This window comes from Electrophorus electricus, chromosome 2 (assembly GCF_041902795.1).
Source record: "Electrophorus electricus isolate QZ-2024a chromosome 2, ASM4190279v1, whole genome shotgun sequence".
Lineage (NCBI taxonomy): Eukaryota > Metazoa > Chordata > Actinopteri > Gymnotiformes > Gymnotidae > Electrophorus > Electrophorus electricus.
In genome coordinates, this window is record NC_137498.1 from 8,476,026 (window position 1) to 8,502,413 (window position 26,388).

General features: G+C 41.2%; 1 long non-coding RNA gene across 1 annotated transcript; it reads right to left on the reverse strand.

Annotated features, from left to right (window-relative positions):
• Nucleotides 1-20,245: 20,245 nt before the first annotated feature.
• Nucleotides 20,246-22,853, reverse strand: LOC145660133 (uncharacterized). The gene is made up of 3 exons (XR_014126300.1): nucleotides 22,821-22,853; nucleotides 21,857-21,964; nucleotides 20,246-20,721 (listed from the first exon to the last, which is right to left on the reverse strand). It is a non-coding gene; the product is annotated as an uncharacterized LOC145660133 (long non-coding RNA).
• Between the last annotated feature and the right edge of the window lie 3,535 nt (nucleotides 22,854-26,388).

A 26,388-nucleotide genomic window follows, 5' to 3' on the forward strand; every position in this document is an offset into this window, starting at 1 on the left:
CTAACTGTGTGTTACACCAGATGGGCTACAACCACTGACTCTACACGATGTTTCAAATCCATTTATATTTTAATGCATGTGACAGAGAGCATAAACTTGCATCAATTCTGTAACAAAAGGATGTTAAACATTTCACAAATGGATTTGTTTTGTCTTCATATGATGGTTCACAGAAGAATGTCACTGGTTGTACAGGTTACTTCATAACAGTAGTGTAACATGTCAGTGTTTCTGCTCTCTCTAGTCTGTAAGGATGTTGTGAATCCTCCCACAGTGCTGAGTGGATACGTGGGAGGGTCTGTCCTGCTGCCCTGTTACTGCACTGAACTGCTGGCCGAGCCAAAAACCGTCAGATGGAGTTTTATAGAAGAATCTAATTTCATCTACCCAACTGACCAGACAAACCGTTACACTGATAGAATTAAGCTGGTTACTGCTCCAGGAAATTTCTCTCTATTCATATCTGGTCTGACTAAAGAGGACTGGGGACAGTACAGGTGTAGCATCAGCAGTCATCATCTTATAGACGTCAAACTCCAAGTAACAGGTAAACCAACCTCTTGTATATTTAATGTATGAAATGTTGTTGACTGCATATAGTGACTGATCTGTACCAATAACTACTGTACTACATAAAACAAAAAATCTATCCAGCGGCAGGATCTGCAGTTCTACTTCTGTCTGTTTCTAGTTACATCTTCTGTTTGTATTTGTATTTCATGCATGTAGTTAATGACTCTTGTCCGCTATCCTGTTATATATACATAGTGTATATAGATAGAGGGAGGGAGGGAGCGAGAGATGGAGAGAGAGAAGGAAGGAGGGACGGAGAGAGGGAGAGATAGAAAGAAAATTTTAAAAAGACAAAGAATGGGGGTAAAAACAACGTTTGACTTTATGAAACAAAATAGCGTTGCGCTTCCTTTTCACAATACAACAAGGCGGTGAACGTCAACGCATCTCCTTGAGTTGTAATAAATATGTGTGTGTGTGTGTGTGTGTGTGTGTGAGAGAGAGAGAGAGAGAGAGAGAGAGAGAGAGAGAGAGAGAGAAAAAAAAGAGCAGAGAGAAGAGTCTCCTCTCACAGCTGGTGCTGACACTGAGTTAATTAACACACACTAACACTAACACATCAGGACCAGTCTGAAGTACAAACAATCAGACCAAACCAAATTATTACACTTCACAAACTAAACTACATCACCCACTGGAACACAAACACAAGCACAAAGCAGAGAACACAGCCTGGCCGTCCAGACCAGCCGATATAAATGTTATGGCTGCCCAGAGAACAGAGACTCTGTCAGCAAAAAAAATCTGAGACGGTCCACCCCAACTTTAAGTGTCTGTCTAACACTGACAAACTGCCCATCCTACTAGGCAAAAAGAAGGAAAGCAGCACTTTAGCTGGGTGATACATATCTGCCTGCCATAAGATGAGGGACAGTGATTAAGCCACCCAAACATACACACACACACACACACACACAGAGACTATATTACCCAGTTTATAAAAGTTACCTAACTATTTATCATTATTAACTATTTATTATTATTAACTATTTGTTATTATTAAGTATTTATTATTTTCCATCCTTATTATTTATTTATTTTCCTTTCTTTTCACTTTTACTTCTTCTAATTATTATTATTTCAGACCAATTACAGTTTCTCTTCAAGTTCTTTTATAACAGAATTCTTAATTTCCATAATTGCAAAGGTTGTAATGTTGTGTAATGTTCATGTTGTAATACCGCTTTGGCAATACTATAGTTGTATATGGTCATGCCAATAAAGCTTACTGAACTGAAATGAACTGAGAGAGAGAGAGAGAGAGAGAGAGAGAGAGAGAGAGAGAGAGAGAGAGAGAGAGAGAGAGAGAGAGACCCGATCCAGGAGCCCCTAATTCATTCACTCTCAGAAAACGACTAAAGGACACACTGCACCTACAGAGCCCTGCAGCTTCAGACGTAGCCAACGTATCACCACCACTGACACACAGAGAACTGAACACGTCTGTTTGGCCAAACTGTACATACATCAGTTCTGTAGTACAAAATCTAAACTTGTTAAATACATAACAGTCCTGAACCCTCATTACTTATAACTGATCACACTTTTCTATTCTTGCAGAGGCTCCATATAAACCTGTAAATCCTCCTTCAGTGGACACTGACACAACAAGTCCAACAGCTTCAACTAAACCTACTACTACAATGACGTCTCCAAATGGTTAAATTGTTTCTTTAAATCTGTGATGTTTCTGAGAATAAAAGTTATTTAATGTGTCATTTAATGTAAACTCTCAATGAAATATAATGCCTGACTCTGTAACTTCAAACTGAGCCTGTAGAGACGTATTACAGACCCATTCATGTTCTTTTCTATTTGCTTGTGTGTCAATAAGAATATGCTTTGAATGCTTGTTAAACATTCATACAATATAATATTTAAAATGACAATTAATACATTTAAATTTAATATAAATGCTTCCCACATTCCCACATGCAGGTGCTCACACTTCTCCACTGTACACACGTCATGTCATATTAGCTGGTGTGGGGGTTTTACTGCTGTTGATGGGATTAGGAGGAGTCATCTGCTGGAGATACAGAGGTACACATACACACACACACACACACACACACACACACACACAAACACACACACACACACACACATAAATACATACATATCCACATCCATCTCACACTGAGTTAATTTTGTAGTTCAGAGATGTGAACAGACGGTGAGCAGAGAGGGACAAACAGGACAGAGGAGAGATCAGCAGACACAGGTGAGTGTCACACATCCATGTTATAATATCAGTGAACTCTGATTCAGTGCACAGATCTGTTCTACAGTGTCAAAGCTTGGATCAGTGAATGTGACTGTTTCTGCATGATTGTTCTGACATTCTGTACATGACTACAACGTTAAGATCGAAATAATGTAATTGCCAGCCAATCCCTTCATGTAACATCGACATGAGGCAAGAAACATTTGGGCCATATACAAAATAGTTTACTACATACTTATGCTGCATACTGGACTCATTATATACCGTATAATGTTTACTGTTCCCTGTAGTAGTATGATGCATAATATCCAGTGTGTACTAAAACACAAACCATACTAAGGCGTCACGTGAACTTATGAAGCTCTACCCACTTGTGATTTACGGCCACCGTTGCATGATGAGATGCTGTACACCATGGAGACAGGCCTGGTCACGTACTGGATTATTTGGCCATAGCAGTATGTCATCTGGGTATCTTTTGTGTACTGGAAAAATTCATTTTGGTCAGACTAGTTTTCAAGCTCTCTTCAGTAAGCACTCATTAACTACAGAAAAATTGATCAACAAACATTTATCATTTGTATTAAAAAGGGCAGATGATGTATGTATATGGTTACTCTGCTCAGCTACTTTATTAGGATCACCTTCACACTACATCCAGTTATCTTCTAGCTGCGTTATATACCTGTGTACAGTTCCACAGGCCTGTGTATAAACTTCAGACACACTGCTTTTCTTGTTACACACTCATACATGCTCTAAAGACACTACCACTGCAGAGACACTTCTTTGTTTAGAGTGGTCCACCATTCAGGTAGGATCCATTCAGCAGTGCTCCAGTGGTCACCCAGTAAACAGTGGTGCACACCTGCAAGATATGTGCACATATTAAATTACAGACTGCAGGTGATTTCTGTGTCTTTATAAAAGTGGCCGGTGAGTGTTTAAATGTTTGTGAATGTATAAACAGATTACACACGTGCTGCCATAAATTAGATTTACATGCGCAGTTATGGATTAAATGTATATTACAATTAACACCCATTAACACCTCTGCAATACAATACATTTATTATATTAACACTTGTATTAATCCACTCAACAGGGTGTGCATTAGTCTGTATGTGTGTTAATATTTTGTAATTGTGATATTTTCTGCAGGATGATGTGATGTATTCTACTGTAGCCCAAATTAACACCACCAGACCAGCACCCAGAGCAATGGATAATGGAGATAATACAGAATATGCCAGGATCAAACTAAATTAACAAACTTAAATTCACACACACGGGTATACGTGCGCACACACACACACACACACACACACACACACACACACACACACACACACACACACACACACACACACACACACAGGGACTTTTATTGTATGGTATCTAGCCAATGAACTGTTATGTTCTTCTGTCTTGGTTTCAGTGCTGACTTTGTATAATTTGCTGTATTTTACTAATTAACTGCTAATTAGTTACTTCAGGTGTGGTTTCAGACTGGCATAAGTTAGGAATTGTAGGTGGAGGACTAACAGTAACAGGGGCAGGACTAAGACTGATAACATTACAGTGTAGCCACTCCAAGAACCAGAGTACTTGGGTTTTATTCCTTTTGGGTTCATCTTCTGCTTGGGAAAGGAGGCTAACCGCTAAATCTACAACTAAAATTGTGACTCCTACAAGCAAGTACCGTTTTTGTTCTGTACATTTGCAAAAACTATTTGTTTTATTGTTACATTATGGATTTTTGTCAGCAGATTGTCTTTTCTGCATTTTCTGTATCTCGAAGCATTTTTGTATATTTAATCTTTAAATAGTAGCACATTTTTCTGTTATTAAGCAGGTCATTTTAGAGTCAAATGCCAACCGTTTTCTGTATGCGTCACTTGCACTGTGAGAGTCTATTGTTGTTTAATAAATAAAGAGCCAAAGCAGGAAAGAGTTGTGGTTTCTGTTTACACCTACTGTTCATTAAGTACATCGTGTGTGTGTGGTGTAGTTTGACAGCAGAATGTGTGTAGAGTGCAGTTCACTGACAGCAGTTGGATGCCACTGTCTGTTTCTTTGTCTTTAGGACCTTAAACTGGAAACCATTCTAACTGAGCTGTGGTATGGTTCACATATACACATTATTGGTGTACAAATTCACCAATGCATTGGACAGACAAGCTTGATCAGGAGGGTTGAACACCAAAGTAGAGCAGATGGTTCTGCAGAATTGTACACAATGTGAAACCAGATCAGTGACATAGAAACAGTCTCACTCAGACTCAAGAAAAAACACCAAATGTGAAAATCATCTTTTATCCCAAACAGGTGACTCTGGTCCAGTGCTTGGTGTGAAAGGGTTCATACGTAGAACATAGCAGGTGGTTGCTTAGGGCAGTAGAGCTGTGTTGAAAAGGTTCTGCAAAGTGAATTTATTTTGCTGTTGTAGCTGAGGCAGTTGGCTTGCTACGGCATTATATGACATACAGCGGGTGAAATAAGTATTGAACACGTCACCAATTTTCTAAGTAAATATATTTCTAAAGGTGCTATTGACATGAAATTCTCACCAGATGTTGGTAACAACCCATCCAATCCACACATGCAAAGAAATCAAACCATAGATGTCCATAAATTGTGTAATAATGAGAAATGACATAGGGAAAAAGTATGGAACATGCTTATTGAAATTTATTTAATACTTCGTACAAAAGCCTTTGTTGGTGATGACAGCTTCAAGACACCTGTATGGAGAAACTAGTCACATGCATTGCTCAGGTGTCATTTTGGCCCATTCTTCCACACAAACACTCTTCAAATCCAAACTTCTTCTATGAACTCTGAGCTTTAGTTCCTTCTATAGATTTTCAATTAGATTCAGGTCAGGTGATTGGCTGGGCCATTCTACCAGCTTTATTTTCTTTCTCTGAAACCAATTGAGAGTTTCCTTGGCTGTGTCTTTGGGATCATTGTCTTGCTGAAATGTCCACCCTCCTTTCATCTAAATGGCTGCAGATTTTTTTATCAAGAATGTCTCGGTACATTTGTCCATTCATTCTTCCTTCAATTATATGAAGCGTGCCAGTGCCATATGCTGAAAAACAGCCCCACACCATGATGTTCCCACCTCCAAACCTCACTGTTGGTATGGTGCCTTTTGGCCTCCAAACATCGTGTGTATTACGGCATCCAAAGAGTTCAATTTTGGTCTCATCTGACCAGACTATATTCTCGCAGTATTTCACAGGCTTGTCTAAATGTTATTGAGCGAACTTTAAATGTGCTTCAACATGCTTTTTCTTCAGCAATGGAGACTTGGGTGGTGAGCATGCATACAGGCCATGGGGATTGAGTGCATTACTTTTTTTCTTTGAAACAATTGAACCTGCTGATTCCAGGTCTTTCTGTAGCTCTCCACAGGTGGACCTTGGCTCTTGAACAACTCTTCTAATAATTATTTTCACTCCTCTGTCTAAAATCTTGCGGGGAGCACCTGGTCGTGGCCGGTTTACGGTGAAATGATGTTCTTTACACTTCCGGATTATGGCCCCAACAGTGTTCACTGGAAACTTCAGTAGTTTAGAAATTCTTCTGTAACCAATGCCATCAGTATGTTTTGTAACAAGAAGGTTGCAAAGGTCTTGAGAGAGCTCCCTGCTTTTACCCATCAGGAGATGTTTCTTGTGTGGCACCTTGCTAATGAGACACCTTTTTATAGGCCATCAATTGAACTATCTAATTTAATTTGCACTAATTGGCAGGATTGCTTTCTAATTACTGATAGATTTCAGCTGGTGTCATGACTTTCCATGGCTTTTTGCACCTCTCTTTCTTCATGTGTTCCATACTTTTTCCCTGTGTCACTTCTCATTATTACACATAATTTATGGACATCTATGGTTTGATTTCGTTGCATGTGTGGATTGGATGGGTTGTTACCGACATCTGGTGAGAATTTCATGTCAATAGCACCTTTAGAAATATATTTACTTAGAAAATTGGTGACGTGTTCAATACTTATTTCACCCGCTGTATGAGAGTGCCACTGTTGTTGTCCCATGTTTTATGTTAATAAACGTCTTTCACAGACGAGGGGGTCTGCACGTCCTGCTCCGTACCCATCGGCACTCGGGCCACCAACGTGGCTTGATATCTTTGTCGGATATAAATGGAGGCCAATACTGGAGGGAGAGGATGAGGAAGAGCAACCATCACAGATGAGATCTGGGCTACTTTGGTTGACCAAATAGTTAAGCATGGGTTGTGTTTCAGAAAAGCTGAGCAGGGGTCCAGCCTAATCTAAGTCACTACACTATAGTCAGTGTCCCTGAGCAGCACATGAGTGATGTCACAATGTGTGCAGCCATTAGCCAGAATGATGTCATTCATCATCATGTCACTCTCGGTCCCTACAACTGCCCACGTCATCACCTTCCTCCATACACTACACAACACACTCATTGCCCATCACCAGGGGACTGGACCAGAGCAGTCCTGGTTTGTTGTTGTCTGCAATAACAAGTTTCTGCCAGGCTGCTCTGGTACACACTGAACACCCATGATGTGTTGTGCTTCACCTTCCACCACTTCCTAAATCCTGTTGAGGAGTTCTTTTCAGCATGGAGGTGGAAGGTCCATGAGCACCAACCCCACCTACACATACACGTTCTCCAGGTGATGGAGGAAGCTTGTGGTGACATTGATGATGGAGCATGTCAGGGGTGGATACGTCACTCCAGGTGGTACTTCCCTCACTGCCTGACCAGACATCTGTGATGTTGATAAGATCTTGTAGCCAAACCCTTGCAGGAGACAAGATGCACCCTAATTTCTGTTTCATTATTACAAGCCTATTTTGTTATCTTCTATATATTACGGTATATACAGTATGTGTGTTGCAGTAATGTTCATGCAAAAAATTTAACTTTCCCCTTGTAATTGTGTTTTACTTTATGGTGTGTATGTACTGAATATACATACATAGTCTGTATATTTGTGAAAATACATGTACGTGTGAGTACTATGACAGAACTTTACAGCAGAATGCTGTGCTCTGCACAGTGGAAACTTAAAAAACACAAGCTAGTAGTGTTTTCCATTTATCATATCAGTGTGTAGTTGCCATGCAGAAAAAGCCATACATTTTATATTTGTATAGATGCTTGATGCAAAAATATCATTTTGGAAATAGTTTTGGATGAAGTGTTTGCTTTTCATAAAGCGTGTGACATTTTGTATGTCAACACTCATGAGATCAGAATCCTCTGTAGTCTCTCCCCCAAACCCACACCCACTCCCCACTTGGGAAAACACACAGAAGCACCAAACACATACATCATACACCACATGTAAAATACTGTACCACATATACAAATCAACCACAATGAGGTGTGACCTCTGTCATAGGCAGCTGGATACAGAAGCACAAACAGCACAAACAGAAATAAACAAGTGAGCACAAGTGAGCACATTTATATTATATATATATATATATATATATATATATATATATATATATATATATATATATATATATATATATATATATATATTATAAGTTTTATAAAAGTACAAACTTATAGACCGAAATGTTCCTAGTTAAAGTCACAATACTCTGTTTCTTAATTTTGTCAGTCTTAGTAATGTTCCTACAATTCCTACCTTATGCTGGTCTGAAGTAACTAATTAGCAATTAGCAAGTAATTAGCACCGGTTACTCTCTACCGGACCGAAACACAGCACAGATTTCAGTGCCACTTAACGGGTCAGGTCAACGAAGAATCAAATTTACTTTATTCTCCCTTAACCCGGGTGGACAAGACATGTTTGGAGTCCATATTTCGCTCCTTTAGAACAAAAAGCTGCTAACGTTGCTAACAAACATTGGAAGCCAACAGCAACGATAGCTAATAGGATTTGTAAATAAGTCAGATATCGAGCTACATGTCCTCAAACCTCATCCAGGTCGCTTCCCGGTGACGTGTTTCTTCACTTGTCTAGTTCACAGTGAGTTATACGACACACCGACTAGTCTGGGAGGCATTTATTAACACTTGGATACGGTTTGACCGGCTTGAGAGAAGTTTGATGTATTTACGAAGGCTATATTTGAGTTGCTGTTGACCTCCAATGTTTGTTAGCAACGTTAGCATTTAACAGCTTTTGTTGGTAGATATCTTGGTAGATAGACAGAATCTGGGGTAAGTGGTGAGCTGCTGCTCTCTGCTACTCCCAGATATAAATACCTTTGTGCAAATGAATGTATGAGGATGACAACACCTGTAGAGAGAAGGTAACACTCACCATCAGCAGCGTGGAGCACAAGGAGCAGATAAACACACACCTGCATTCTTACTGAGTTACACACACACTACACACAGCTACAGCAGGACTGCTGATACACACCGTACACACGCTTCAATACACTCTACTGAATGACTTCACAAGAACACTTATAGTGGAGAGGAAGTGTATTCAGATGAAACTCTGACAAACTAACCACAACACACACACACACACCAAATATAGAGATGCGATAGGTTTTGTAAGATGGCATGTGATATCTCCTCTTTCTTCCTTATCATTCAGTGATCTATCAGATATTCTCACATTGTCAGTGAGGACGGTCTCATTCTTAGTTAAGTGGCTCCGTCCTTTGTCATAGAGACACGATGTAGAAGCTCAGGGGGTGAGACCCAACATAACCTCCCTCACTGCTGTTTGGTCAGTTCATTTCACTACGAGACCCAAAGTACTTCAGAGGCTTATTAATGAAAATAGTGTAACGCTTCTTTCCTGGAGTGAGGAACAGGTGCTATGGGGTAACTGCGATGTGTGGAGTTAACATGGAGTGACACACACACTGGTGTGGGCAATCTGAAAGACTTTTATTCTCTCCTGGACCACATCAAGCCAGGTCACACGGCTATCATCATTCTACTTATACGTAAAGGAAACAGTAAAAAGCACCGTACAGCGTTACCAAAGAAAAAGGAGTGTTGAGAAGGCGAGCAGAAAGGTGACGGTTCTCACCATTATGAGAAATAATGATGTTTCTGGGGGCCACAATGACTGGATTTAGAACCTCTTTGCTAGCTGAACTGTTTAAAAAGAAACACATGTGGTCTGAGCGAGCTGTTAATCGTGGTTTTGGTCCTTGTGGTTTTAACCAGCAGTTTTTACTATTAAGTGTAACAGCTCATAGCAAAGGCAGAGTCTAATTATAACTGATCACCCAGGCTCTGTTTAACTGGCTTGTCAAATATCTTTCAAATACATAATAAATAAAATAATACAAATATTTACACTTTATTACAAGAAAAAAGGATTTGTGGTGGAGGGGACATAAACATCCATAGTTTGAAACACCATTCATTACCAAAAAACAACCCACTCTACTGCTGATTTTGTGTATTTATGCTGCATGATGTTTGCTGTATTTATGTATTTTGTGTTTATAAAGTGTCATGGCTACACTATAAGTAATGTATTCAGTTTTTGTCCACCAGTAGACTGGCTGTGTTACATGGCTGCTTTAACGGCAAGTTGTCAACAAGGAGGCTTTTTCAGCCTTCTGGTGGTTTCTCAAGCCGCCTCTTTTTTCTCCCACAGACACCCCCACACTGAAACCACAACATGCATGTCTAGTTCACAGAGGCACCAGGGGCCCTGTGGGCTCTGTGAAACTACACAATGAAAAAAACAGACCTCAGGTGTTTTCAGGACTCAGAGTTCAGAGTTCAGATGGGTACTGCTCACTCTCCAGGAAACCTCTCTACTCATATCACACCTGACTGAAGAGGATGAGGGATACTTCAGGTGTTTTATTAATAGGAGTGAATACACAGACATGCAACTCACTGTTAGAGGTAAAAGGCATCAGATCTCTATTTCTACTGACTTAACAAAACTCATTTTATACTAACCTGTATGTTGCTTTTTTACACATGCATTGCAAATGTCTTTGCCATCTCCTTGTAGGTCAACACTATTAACATTCTAAAGATCACCATGGAGTTGTACTTCTTAAACACATGATTATTATGATTACATGACAGTTTATTTGAACTGTGTGTCTTTAATGATCTGCTTTGGTTCCTGTGTGTTCCACTGACTGCACATCCACAGCTGGACAGACAAATCTACAGGGTCATGTGGGAGGGTGTGTACTACTGCCCTGCTCCAGGACTGGACTACAGACCAAAGCACACACTCTTAAATTGACCTTCAGAGACAAAGAAATCTACCCCACTGACCAGACTCAGCATTACACAGGCAGAGTTCAGCAGCTCAGTGATTCTCCAGGAAATGTCTTTCTACTCATATCACAGCTGACTGAGGAGGATAAAGGAGTGTATGTGTATTCCATCAACAGTAATCCCATCAGGAGAGTGCTACTTGATATTACAGGTATAAGAGACTTTGGCAGTTTTAATTTCGTCCACATGTAGCTTTGAGTTTAACAGAGATGTTACTCAATTCCCCCCCGTAGCCAGTCTAAGTCCAGACTAGACCACTACCTTCAACCACAGCATCATATCAAAGGCTTACTGGAACACACAGCACAGAGACCCCAGATAAAGGTAAGAGGTCATGGTTCTCATTAGATGTGTAGATATTACAGGTAAATTAACTACAGTTTTCATTAGTCCACAAGCAGTTTTGAGCTGTACTGAGATTTTAACTAGATCTCTCTCTCTCTCTCCATTTAAGAACCATTTAAGAATATGTTAATATTATATTTACCTGACACTTTTATCCAAAGCAACTTACAATTATGACTGAGTACAACTAGAGCAATTGAGGGTTAAGGGCATGGCTCAGGGGCCCAGCAGTGGTAACTTGGCAGTGTTGGGGCTTGAAACCACAATCTTCCAATTACAAGGCAAGCCCTTAACCACAGAGCTACCACTGCCCCTATTTCCTGTTTTTTACTCATCAGATGTTGTGTGTAGCATATTCTAACTGAATTGAGGGACATTTCCTGATAGAATACTTCACACAGTGAGATTGCTGCGTGGTTTTGTTGCAAAGTCATGCAGGAAATGTATGCTGAGTTTATGTGAACAGTACCCAATCTTTAAAGACAGTGAGCATTACAGCATGAATCAAACCAAACCAACCAAACCAAACCAAAGATTATCCTGTAGTAAGAAATGCAGGACTCTGATCACGTAACTCTCATCCCAGGTATGAAATCTTCTCTCCTTCCAGAGGTTCCACTTAAAACTACAAAATCTACTCCAGTGATCACTGGCCAGACAAGACCAGTAACCACATCCTCTCAAAGGCCTGCTGGCAGACACAGTGAGGACAGCACAGGGGCCCCTGCTGAAGGTAAGAATACTCTTATGTTTTCTTATTAACATCATAAAACACATGTGCTAAAACACACACACACACACACACACACACACACACACACACACACACACACACACAGAGTGCATTGTACGTGCACCATCAGAAACAGGATGCAGTCCTCTCTCTCTCTCTCATTCTTTCTCTCTCTTATGCAAACACGTAGAGACACAACTGAGTTGTATTTCTATCTTGTATTACTATCCTATACCCACTGATGTGTGTATTGTTATTGTAATTAAATAATGTCTTTACCTACACAGATTCAAAGCAATACAAAAACACACAAATATGTAAACATGTAAACCCCCCTTATTGGTTTGATTATACTCAGAAGTGTCCACTCACTCAACCATGACTTACATCACCATTCCAGTTCTGCTGCTACTGTTAGGATACAGAGTTCAAGTTCAATTTATTTGTCAAATACGTAGTCATACACAGTATAACTCGCAGTGAAATGGTTGAGAGTGCTCTGTCCAAACTGAGGAAAAAGAAAACGGGTGCATAGAGAAATATATATTCTATATATCTACAAAAATATATTAACAATGTATGTACAATATATGTATATTATGATTATATACACAATGTACAATGTATATGGTTGTGTATATATATATGTACACAATGTACAGAATGTACAGATCCATTTTGTAAAATGGCATATTTACAGTTTTTATGTTACATGGTGGTAATAAAATATCTATATATATACAGTTATGCTACATGGTGGTGGTGGTCCCTACAGTTTATCAGTTTCCCTGATTCAGGGCCCGAATGGCCTGTGGGAAGAAGCTCCTCTTCAGTCTCTCTGTCTTGGTCTTCGGGGAGCGAAAGTGCCTCCCTGACCTCAACAGAGAGAAGAGCCTATTGTTGGGATGGGTGGGGTCCTTCACAATCCTCCTGGCCTTGGTCTGGCACCGCTTGTAGTAGATGGTCTGCAGGTCAGTAAGTTCTGTGTGAGTGATGCGCTCTGCTGAACGCACTACCCTTTGGAGTGCTTGTCTGTCCTGCTTGGTGCTATTCCCAAACCAGACTGTGATGTTCCCCGTGAGGATGCTCTCGATAGTGCAGGTGTAGAAGTTCGGCAGTACCTTGGAGGGCAGTCTGAAGTCTCTTAGGCATCTGAGGTGGTAAACACGCTAACGAGCCTTCTTTGCCAGTGAGTTGGTATGGCGGGACCAGGACAGGTCCTGCGAGATGTGAACACCAAGGTACCTGAAACTCTCTCCACCGTGGTTCCACTGATCCTCACAGGTTGGTAGTGCCACTCCTGCTTCTTGCTGCAATCCACGATCAGCTCCTTTGTCTTACTTACATTTAGGAGGAGATTATTTTCCTGGCACGAATTTTCCAGGTGTTTAATCTCCTCCAGGTAGGCCCTCTCATCGTTGTCTGAGATCAGGCCCATGACAATGGTGTCGTCAGCAAACTTGACAATGATGGTGGAGCTGGAAGTGGCTGTGCAGTCGTAGGTGTACAGTGATTAGAGCAGGGGGCTTAGGACACAACCCTGAGGAGTGCCAGTGCTGAGTGTGAGGGTGGATGAGGCACAGTTGCCCACTCGTACCGATTGTGGTCTGTCTGTTAGGAAGTTGGAGATCCAGTCACACAGGGATGTATGCAGTCCTAGATCCTCCAACTTAGTAGTAAGTAGGGAGGGGATGATAGTGTTAAATGCTGAACTGTAGTCGACAAACAGCATTTTAACATTATTTCCTCTCCCTTCGTCCAGGTGGGTCAGTGTGGTGTGGAGTAGATGTGCAATTGCATCATCAGTGGAGCAGTTGTGGAAGTATGCAAACTGCAGTGGGTCCATGGAGGCTGGCAGTGAAGATGTGATGAAGTCTCTGACTAGCTTTTCAAAGCACTTCATCACGACTGATGTAAGGGCAACAGGGCGGTAGTCATTGAGGTCGGAGGGTCGAGGTTTCTTCGGGACGGGGACGATGGTGGATCGCTTGAAGCTGGACGGGACGATACCGAGCGTCAGGGAGAGATTGAAGATGTCTGTGAATACCGGGGCTAGCTGTTCTGCGCAGGCTTTGAGGACCCTCCCGCAGATACCGTCTGGTCCCTCCACCTTCCTGGTATTCACCCTTTTAAACACTCTCCTCACGTCACTCTCCGTGATGATGAGAGGGTGCTGTTCTATGGTGGGCTCTGCGCATGCACCGTTGGCTGCGCCGATAGTACCATTAGCACTAGCGCTGTTAGTATTGGCGATGCTAGCATTAGCGCTGTTAACGTTAGCGCGGATTGCATTAGCGCTGCTAGATGTAGCCTCGAAGTGAGCGAAGAGGAGTCATTTAGTGGAGATACAGAGGTAAACACACATGTTCATTAACACAAATATACACACATGTACAAATACACACACAAGCCATGATCTGTTTGTCTCACTCTGTCTGGTTTCATTCTGAAGTTTATAAACGAAGACAGAAGGGGAGCAGAGCTGGACAAGCAGAGGGAGGAGAGAACAGCAGACACAGGTGATCACACATCTCATCTCCTCTAATAAGACAGAGAACACACTCTACAGGACGAGAGAACAGCAGACACAGGTGATCACACATCTCATCTCCTCTAATAAAACAGAGAACACACTCTACAGGACGAGAGAACAGCAGACAGGTGATCACACATCTCATCTCCTCTAATAAGACAGAGAACACACTCTACAGGGGGAGAGAGCAGCAGACACACTCCAAATATACTCCAAAATTTAATTTTACATATTCTTCTCTTGTATTGTCTTTGTTGCTTTGATAAGCTTAATTTCAAATTTTCAAGTAACTAAATAAGTAATTATAAATAAAGTCTCATATGAAAATGCATTGAGTCCTCTTGTGTTTCATGTCCAATACCTTTTAAAAACATAGTGGGTTTACATCATCAACCTTTAAAAAGAAGTTTAAAAATACATTAGGGACAGACGGTAGCTTGTAAGGCTGATAGAAGAGAGAGGTGCCATTTGTGGTCTGGGTGTTTGTTGTGGCTTTAGTTGTCATGGTTTCACACAGTGAGCAACAAAGGTCTGAGGCCTGCTGCTGTAAACATGCACTAAAGTTAGGTGAAGGCTACATGGTGTTTTCAATGGCAAATCCACACTCACTCTATAATGTTGTATAAGAACAGGCATGATGTATGTTTGAGTTAATACTGATGGATGAGGGAATGGCTTATGTTAACAGTAGTGGTTCACTGAGAGAGACGTTATCACTGGTGGGATGAGTTTGGTCAGTTCCGATATAAGGGGTCTTCTTGTCAGGATCTAAAGCATGGCACTGGCTGTGGTTTTGCACATGTCAAAACAGTTGCTGATAAATGTTAAATATAGAAGAGCTCTGACCAAGCTGATGTGAACTTGTCTCCTCTGTAATGGGGCGACACTGTGGGTGTTTCCAGTGAAGTTGTGCACAGAGTATTCTGTAGTCAGTGGTAGTGGGTCTCAGTGAAGAGCTGTCAGTGTTTCTTACTGAGAATGCTTGTGAGATTTAATTTTCTCTCCACTTTGTTTTATTCACAAAAGGTGACTTTGCAAAAAATGTTTTTGGTCACACACACACACGTTCATATATAATTAATGAGGTTCTGACTGGGTCATCACCTCTTATTTAATCTAATTTAATGAGCAATGAGAGAATAGTAGAACAAACCAACACACATGAAAGCTGTGGTTGAAAATCAGGGTTATTCCACTAAATATTGATTTTGGAATTATTATTTTTATTAGTGTTGTTTAAAATTTAATGTAAACTTGTTTTCCTTGCATTTTTGAGGTCTGTAAACATTGCATCATTTTTGTTATTTTGACCAGATGTTATGTTCTGCAAATGACAATATTTGTCAAAATATTGGAAATTTGGGAAAAATGTGTGAACCCCTAGCAAAGCATGCTTATGGACTACCAGCGAAAACCTGTGTGTGCTTTTTAGCCTGTCAATCTAAACGGAGAAAACACAGTGAGAGTAGGAAACAGGTTTGTGCAGGAAACAGCTCCACCCTGTGGCCACACCATGCATGTGCATTTCACAGGGACAGCAGCTGGGTTAGGGTGGGTGTTTGCGCTGTGAAGTTATAACAGAGTAACAGCAAGTCTTCTCAGGACACACGTGGCACTGTGTTTGGTTTTGTGAGACTAATAAAAAAAACTGCTGATGACAACATTAAAGAACAGAAGAGCTCTGGCCAACCTCATTTGTTCTCAGTTCCTCTCTGCTGGGTGGACATTAGGGTCTGGTGGACTGAAGTAATGCTGTGAGACTTCTGGAGTCAGTGTGTGTTCACAGTAGTAATGGTGTTCAGGGTGTAGAATTGTTAGTGTGTGCTGGGAGGTCAGTAGTGTTTTCACAGTGACAATGTTTCTCAGTTTGTGTTTTCACTGTACTCAATGAAGGTGAGTGTGAAATTCTCTTTTAATGTTGAGTGACATGAAACAGTCCATTTATATTTGAATCTAAAAATGTTATTAAAGTGAGTTAAACCATTCTAGATTTATTTGGGCGAATTAGAACCAGAACGTGGCTAGTCTTAACGAATGAAACATATGATTAAAATCTTTGTTCTTTATCTTTGGAATGTATTGTTACCAACTAACCATGTCTTTGAAAGTGGGATCACAGATGATTTTGTCTAATTAGACTTCATAGTGTATTTGTATAAAGACAAAGAGAATATTTATTTTTTTTGTTATTCACCAGTGTTCTAATCTTATTTTAACTGTTCAAAACTCTTAAAAGACGAGCATCTTTACAAGCAGAATAAGTTAAGGCTACACCTGAAATGTTAGTCTGTTACCGATGAGGAACTGAGGGTACTTAGTAAGTCGGATAAAGTGGCTCTACTGCCTCCTGCTTATTAACTGGAGCTACGTCTTTCCAATTAAATGTTATCCTCCTCTGCTAAAGACTAACAGAAGAGCACTCTAGTACAGAATGCAAACAGACAAAGTCTTTGCATATAGTAAGGATTATTTAAGGGAGTAAATCAAAAAGTCAAAATATATTATTTCAGAAAATGAAAAGACAGGTTGGGGAAAATAAAGGCAAAAAGAAATACAAAATAAATTGGTAAAAAGAGCTGGAAAAAGTTAAAGAGTAGGGCTAATTTTGTTGGAGCGTTTGGCACAGGACAAGGTGCTTTTTATACCCTGCCATGCTTGTCTGAAGAGGCATACTCTCTTCCATTTCTTGCATTCTGAGCCTTTATATCTGAAACAAAAGTAGAATTTTTAAACTGTGTTTATGGAGTGGATGTATGTAAACTCTTATTATTGATGTGGTGCTTTGATGTTACTCACAAGCTGGGGTGCTCTCCACTTTGGGTGCCTGAGAATCATTAAGATTGCGTTTGGCCAGTTGTCGAACAAAGTGCAATCAATTATGTCATTTGACATAAATCACAAAGGGGGACACCATTTCGGGGACTGGATGACAACCATTGGTCATATAAAACCTTCAAATGGACCACACACTGTGCGTCCAAAAAGTAATGCATTAGGGCAGAACCCCAAAGACTCAAATTGTCACAGATAGGAAAAATGAGCAGAGGAACACCTTCCTCCCAATCGTTATCATACTCAGCACAGTAAGACCTCAACATATTTTTGAAAGTCTGATGGAACCTTTCCAATGCACCCTGAGAGTCGGGGTGATATGCACTGGAGAAGTGGTGTTAGATATTTAACTCACATTTTACTTGGGCAAATAGGTTTGAGGTGAAATTAGTCCCTCTGTCAGATTGGATACATTTAGGTAGGCCAAAAGGTAGTACAGAACTTAAATCAATGCTTTAGATTTATGTGAACGAAGGGGGAATCGCTTCTGGGTACGTAGTGGTGGTGCACATTAACGTCAACAAGTAACGATGTCCTGCCCATGTCTGTGGCAGGGGACCTACCCAATCTATGAGAACTCATTCAAAGGGTTCACCCACCACAGGAATTGGAACCAAAGGTGCAGGGGGAATAACCTGGTTTGGTTTCCCAACAAGCTGGCATGTATTACAAGACGGACAGTAATTCACTGCATCTTTTCGGATTGATGGTCAAAAGAAATGTCTCAAAATCCGCTGTGTGGTCTTTTGCACACCCAGATGACCTGACAATGGGTGATCATGTGCTAAAAACAAGATATGGGCACGGTATTTAGCTGGTACCACTATTTGCGTCACTGTGTTCCACTCTTCACTAGGGTGAGTCGAAAACCACTTCCGCATTAACACTTCGTTTTCAAGGTAATACTCACTGGTATATCCTGTAGCTTTTTCTCCTTGTTTATCTATGAGGGTGAAGCAATGTAAAAGGGTGCTTTCTTCTCTCTGAGTCACAGCCAGCTCCTTTTGTGACATGAGATCGGGCATCTCAGGATCAGGAACAATGGGCACAACCTTTTCTTTAGGTGCTGCAAACACAGGTGCATCATCACCTACTGGCACATCACACATGAATGTTCCTTTCAGGGGAAGCACATCACCAAGTTTCCGTGCCTGATCACAGGTCAAAACACAAGTAGGAAATGTGCTTAATGCCTCTTGTGTAGACTCACTTAGCTCTACAGGATTCTCTATTACCTCAGGCACAGGGAACACCATATCAGTGGTCATGTCATTACCTAAAATGAATGATACACCACGGACGGGCAGTTCAGATTGTACCGCCACTTTAGCTGGCCCTGACACTTGAGCATAGGTACAGATTATGTACAGGGAGCCTCATAATATTTAGTTCTACACCCTGCACAAACACATCGTTAACACTATATGTGTTAATTTTGTGAGTTAGAACATTCATCTGCCATAGTAGCAGCAGAAGGTACTGTACTTGCTTTCTGTTCATTCAAGTAAACAACTGTTTCTGGGAGACAATTTTTAAACTCAAGTAACATCAGCTCTTTTAGCTGGTCGAATGTTTTTCACACTACTTGCACTACACCACTTCTCAAATAAAAAGGTTTCTCTCTTGCAAACTCTATGTGTCTGGTTGGGGGATTTTCTCAAACACCGAAAATTCTGCCTATAGGCTTCTGGCACTAACTCAAGCATACAGTAAAATCGCAGTTAAAGCTCTGCTCTAAAGTTAATGAGCACTCTTGCACTTTTCCTACTAACTTGCACTGGAGCATGAGTGGCCAAAGATCCTTAGGCCAAATTAATGCTGTGGCAATACATTAAAACACAGAAAAATATGCATCTACCTCCATCCCGAAATGCTTGTACTAAACTTCTGCCGGCTGATGTTAAATCCATGTGCCACCTGTGTAGTGAATACAGGAGTAGTGAGTGATCTTGGCAGGCGTGATTTTGGTACCTGGGTACTGCCGTTAGCCGAGCCATCCGAGGAATAGGACCCTCCGGACCCATGCTCTGCCTCCGGATCGCAGCCTCCTTATCTGCCTTTTCTACCTCAAGCTGTAAGGCCTGCACCCTCAGTAACTCTGTCTCATGTTCCTGCCTCTTGATTTCCAGCATCTGGTCACCACCAAGAAACTGGATGACCTGAGGCTCTATGCGTGAGTTGACCACAAAGTCGCCTCTTGTTTCCACCACTGACATGCCCTGTGTCAGGTTCACCACAACACCAACAGGACCACCTCGTTCTGTCAAAACTCCGTCTTGTACTAAGCAGGCCTCTAAGACTTCTTTGATTTCCCATTTTGTGGCTGAACAGGTCACCACAACATCAAATAAATTTGTTAGTAGTAACAGGTCTGCCTTTCTAGACAGATCAAACTGCTCCAGGGTAGGACAAAGAGTAAAACCAGACTAATCAAAACTCACAATCCTAACACAAGTGCTCCCAACACACTATGGCAAAACCCAAACTACACACAACCACACAGTCACCCCACCAACAAAAGAACACCACCAACCAGCACAGAAAACCCACCAAAACACACAAAGGGCAAAGAAAAAAAGGAACAAAGGACCCAATTATGCCCCAATTATGTTACAACCCTGTCTAGTCTGGGAGGCCGTAACACAGGGTCGAGTATTACAACAGTAGAAATGAGCAACAGGATGAATAACCAGACAAAGTTGACAGCAAAGATCTAGTGAAGTTACAAGCTTTAGCTGTTTAAAGACAAGAAACTGGTGTAATCACATCAGTAGTGACCAAGGCCAACACAACAAAACCACACTAGAAACAAAACAGCAACTGACTAAGCTAACAAAAGAAACTTACAATGACTACACTGTGTGAAACAAAGATAAACCCACACCCAAACAAAAGGGCAGCCACTCCCTACCACCAGTGTGTAACTATATACGGGACAATATATATATAAGACACAAGAACATATAGTAACAAGCCATCAAACAAGGGGCAAATCCAGTCATACACATAAAGTCTAGCAAACACAAGCTCAAAATGTAGCAACAAGTCAGGAGCAGGAGGAGGAGGAGGAGCAGGAGGAGGAGGAGCAGGAGGAGCAGGAGGAGGAAACTCTTCTCCAATGAGCCCTAATTCAAACATTTTGTCTCTTCCTCTTCCTTTTATATTGTCCTCTGCTCACCGGAAAACCTGGTGTGGATTAGGATAGAGGCAGAGGCAAAACCTGTAACACAGAATGCAGACATACAGGTGGACATAACAGGTGGATAATTATTGATTGATATAGATCTTGAACTCTCTTGATTTATCTAGAGTAGTGGTCATTGCATTTGCTTTCCAGGTTACAGGTCCCATCTTATATACTGTGCAGAAGCATTTCTCTTTCATCCATTTTTGGTGTTTACTGTATAAAATGGTTGGAACAAAAGGAAGCATGGGCAGGCGAGGCTAAAGAACTGCACAGGGAAATCAACTTAAACTCACCATCATGGAACTGCAGCTGAGCTGCTTTTTAACTGTATTCAAAATGTTAAAAGAAGGCAATACTGTTCATGACTTCAAAGTACAACTGAGAGGAGTGAGGTTCTGAGGACAACTATTGGGACTGCAATGAAAGAGATCTTCGGTTTTTATGGCCTTAAGCAGTGAAGATCTCACATGTACCTGCTACATAAGTTTAGAAAGCAAGAACAGAATCTACCATTTTCCAGGACCACCAGTTTGGACTGATGTGTATCTCGGACTAGAGGGTTCCCTTTCAGCTAAATGGCTCTCCAGCCATTCGAACGAGCACTCAGAGACTTTGATCACAATCTGAAGGGCCATGGGGCCTGCAAAGATGCTGAAAGATTCATATGCTGCATTACTTCTTATTCTTTTGTTTGTTTGTTTGTTTTTAATAAACAACACAAGGATGCAGATTTATTCCTCAATGAGAAAGTAAACGCATGCGCACACAGACACACACACACACACGTACAAAACTAGAATTACACACCACACTCATCTTCTATCTAGCAGCTTTTGTGTCAACATATTTTCTTAATTCAGACATTATAGTGCAAAACGTCTTGTATCCTTTTACATTAATAGTGTACAGTATTCTACAACAGTAATATTAGTCTAACAGTATTACAGTTACATTAGCCCTGGTGCACATATGCAATTTTATGCCAATATTAAATTTTCTTTCTTTGTTCAAATAAAACCCCAAGGCTCATTTGCAGTGCAGCAGACAGCACGGAAAATTCCAGACTTTTCCCTGCTAGTAATGCCATTTTCCAGATGCTTGTCTCATCCTCTCTCTGCCACGGCAACCCTTAAATAGGCCCAGATAAGATAAGATAGAGCTCAGCCACCTCTTATCCATCCTATAATTGCCGCATTTGCCCATCAGCGCTGGAGGCTCTGGCTTTTAGCCACGGTAGCTTCTTCCTGCCAGAAGCTCCAGCTTCCTGTCTGTTGACCTGAGAAAACAAGGAAAATTAATGCAAATTTCAAGAAAGCATTTGTTACCATTGCGAGTTCCAGATTGAAACCAGTTTTGTTTGTTGGGTTTTTTTTATTTACAGAGAGTTTAGTCAAAAATATTTGCTCCATTAGTCAAAAATATTTTCCTATGTTTTTGTCTCTCTCTCTCTTTCTCTCTGTTTTGCACAGGTGCTGATGGCAAAATCGATACTGAAAGATGATCGCTTTTGGCCAGTGCAGGCCAAGGAAAAAAAAAAAAAGTTACTCGAAGCCTCGATCCATCTCCGCTGCCATGGAATTTATCAGCCTCACATTAAAAAAACAAAAAACGAGGCTAGAAAAACGGACACGAATAACCGAGCTGGCCGTGCGGGTGTGGTTTGTATCTCTGCCAGGGAAGCAAGACGGCTTGCAGGCGAACTCGTTAACTCATTTGGCAGCAATTTCCCCCAAGCGAGAGCGCGATAGATAAGTAAATAAATAAATGAAGATAAATAAATAAAGAGAAAACGTTAGCGCATTTGTCAGTGCCTCGCCTTAAGAATGCAAACGTTCAGATGTCCTACGGTGTCACATGAGCGCCAGCATAAAATTACATTTTTTAATTTATTTTTTATTCGATGGAATAAAAAAACTTGCACTCGGCAGTTTAGTATTTTAGTATTTATGTACTGACCCGTACTTGGTCTAATACTACAGGATCCGTTCTTTGAATGATTTGGTGATTTGGGACAATTCCAGCAAGCATTTAGCCTCAGAAGAATGCCGGGAGAAAACCTTTTACCTGGATATGGAATGTTATTAGATTAAGCTCTTAGGAAAGATATTTTATGATAATAAAAAAGTTCTAACATATTTAGTAGCAGCTGGGGCCGTTAAGAAGAGCAGAGACGTCGACCTGGACCGAGTCCCCCTCAGAAATATTATGATCCATAAGTTATTCCATAAGTTATGATGTTAAGTTATTAGCTGTATTACATTCAGGGGTACAACGACCCCATAATTACAGAATCGAACCAGAATCGAACAAATCTAAGAACAGTCGACTGTTCGGCTTTATAGCCCACTGAGAGAGGTTTTGTTTTGTTTTTTTTCCCATCAAAGCAGCAGAGATGCCTGCGTTTTTCCTGCCAGCAGGGGCGCCAAACACACGCTCCAGTGCCGGGATGTCCCTGCTGGTGTGCTGCGGTGCTTCCTGCGAGCTCATAACCCCTCCCTCTCTTTTTCTCTGTCCCTCGCAAACCCCCTTCTCACTTTAATAAGTCACTTGAGAAGTGAAAAGAAAGGAAAATACATAAATTATAATAAGAAGAGGAGGAAATAATAAATACATAAAGGTATTTACAAACAGGGCAATACAGTGTGTGTGTGTGTGTGTGTGTGTGTGTGTGTTTGTGAGTGTGTGTGTGTGTGTGTGTGTGTGTATGTGTGTGTGTGTGTGTGTGTGTGCGCATGTGTGTGTGTGTGTGTGTGTGTGTGTGTGTGTGTGTGTGTGTGTGTGTGTGTGTGTGTGTGTGTGTGTGTGTGTGTGCGCGTGCTGTGTTTGGATGTTTTAAAGGCAGATATATATCGCCCAGCTACAGGACGGGCGGTTTGTCAGTGTTCGGCAGACAGTTAAAGTTGGAGTGTATCATTTCACACTTTGTTAAGTACCTTTGACATATCAGGTCAAATATTTCATACTCAGAGAGGAAGTGTAGCTCTGTCTCTACAGTGTCTTTGTTGCATTGCTGGCAGAGTTTCTGCTCTCTGGGTAGAGAGCTCTAATCTCTCTCTCTCTCTCTCTCTCTCACAAACACACACACAACTCTCCTGGTGACACACCGAGGTCCTTCTCCTCTGAAGTACATGTAATCGGTCTTTTCGTTGTCTTTTAGCAACCAGTCTTTTCCTGCCAGCACTGTGAACCCAAGGTGGGGAAATGGGTTCTGATGTTTCCACTCCCAGTACGGTGGCGTGCGTTATGGCCCAGTGTGTGATTGTCTGCATCTCAACGTCTTCTCTGTCTGTCTTTCTGACTCACACCTTCCTTGTCTCTCACATATTCTCTCTTTTTCCCCTCTGAAACACACACACGCACACACAGACGAACGCACACATGCACACCCACACTTACTCATCTCTCTTGCTACCTGTGTGTGCTGCGTGTTTCCAGATCTTCAGATATCGACTGTCCCAAATATCTTGCCTCTCTCTCTCTCTCTCTCTCTCTCTCTCTCTCTCTCTCTCTCTCTCTCTCTCTCTCTGTGTCAGGGACAGGAGTATGTGCAGCAGGATTCTGTGGGCCAGAGGAAGGCTGGACTTAAATCCTGTGGTGTGTGAACTAGTAGTAGTCCTGAACCTTTGACAGCCATTGTGCTTTAAGGTCTCCCGCGCACGCATGCACACACACACACACACACACACACACACACACACACACACACACACACACACACACACACACACACACTTCTAGCTCTAAAAATACAATGCCTAAAGAAGTTAGACTTTTTTCCTTGGATATAGACTACCTTTCTGGGATTGGAGAGTCGTTACTTTTACATCAAACTTAAAAATCTCCCCATAACATTTTGCGGTTTATAAATACAGAGCAGTAGACGGCCTCTGTAACATCCAAGCTGTCAAACACTTGTCCTTGTCTTATGGTGTAATTACCCATAAATCACTCTCCTCCCTCATACACAGGATACCCCCCCACCGTTATAGATATTCAGCCGGGTCCATTAGAGTTGGACCTGGTCCAGCTACTTATTTTTTTAATGTATTTTCCTGCTGCCACTTTTTCACTTGATCCAGTTGATGGAGACGGGGGGGGGTTTGGTTGGTTTTTTCTGTGACACCTTCCCCCACACACTGGTCATGTTTATAGATGTCTGTCCCCGGAGCAGGGAGTTGTGCCACTCACTGTGCTGGCTGCAGGGGGCGCACTCTACTGATCTCAGAACAGTCCACAGGGCCGATTTAATGGGATGTGTTTTTAACAGCTCGGCCCATGGGATGAGGGAAACACATGGAGGGACAAATAACGATTTTCTCTAAACTCAATATAGTGTTGCTCGCGGACGCTTTGGGGCTCGGTGGGTGATGAAGACTGTGTGTGTGTGTGTGTGTGTGTGTGTGTGTGTGAGGTGATTTTGGTTCATGTTTGAGAGACAATGAGAGATGTGTTGCAGGGAAAGTGAGACAGGTAGTGTGGAGGTGAGGAGAGGTGGTGTTTTTGATTGTCTGTATATTTCAGTCGCATTGTCTTTGTGTGCATTCTGATGATGAGACACTGTTTAGAGTCTGATGGTGAGACACTGTTTAGAGTCTGATGCTGAGACACTGTTTAGAGTCTGATGCTGAGACTCGCGTTTAGAATCTGATGGTGAGACACTCATTTAGAGGTTGATGTTGAGACACTCTGTTTTGAGTCTGATGGTGAGACACTCTGTTTTGAGTCTGATGGTGAGACACTCGTTTAGAGTCTGATGGTAAGACACTCATTTAGAGTCTGATGGTGAGACACTGTTTAGGGTCTGATGGTAAGACTCATTTAGAGTCTGATGGTGAGACACTGTTTAGAGTCTGATGGTGAGACACTGTTTAGAGTCTGATGGTGAGACTCGCATTTAGAATCTGATGGTGAGACACTCATTTAGAGGTTGATGTTGAGACACTCTGTTTTGAGTCTGATGGTGAGACACTCTGTTTTGAGTCTGATGGTGAGACACTCGTTTAGAGTCTGATGGTAAGACACTCATTTAGAGTCTGATGGTGAGACACTGTTTAGAATCTGATGGTGAGACACTGTTTAGAGAATGAGAGAATCCCCATTTTCTTGCTATTTTTTTTTAATGAGTGTGTATGTGTGTAATGAGTGTGTGTGTGTGTATATATGTAGTGTGTGTGTGTGTATATATATGTAGTGTGTGTGTGTGTGTGTGTATGTGTGCGTGTATACGTAATGAGTGTATGTGTGTGTTTGTGTATGTATAATGAGTGTGTGTATATATATTATGTGTGTCTGTGTATATATGTAATGAATGAACATTTTACCATATAAGAATCCCAGAATAACAATATTTACTGTACATACCATATTATTCATGGCCTTTACTGTATTTATACATTTGTTCTCATGGTGCAATACACTGTAGCTTGGAAATGAAAAATATATACAATCAATAACAAATACAGTCATAGCAAATCAATATTTTCACTATGTACAGTAATTTGCACATCACACAGTTCACATAATCTGCCTAGAAGTTTACTGTTAGATGTTTATTGTTAGATGTTTACTGTTGGATGTTCACTGTTAGATGTTTACTGTTAGATGTTTACTGTTGGACTGGTCCATCTATGCTGTCCTTTGTATTAGGCCATAGATTTTCACCATCACAGCGAACATTGTCTCTTGCCAGACACCAATTAT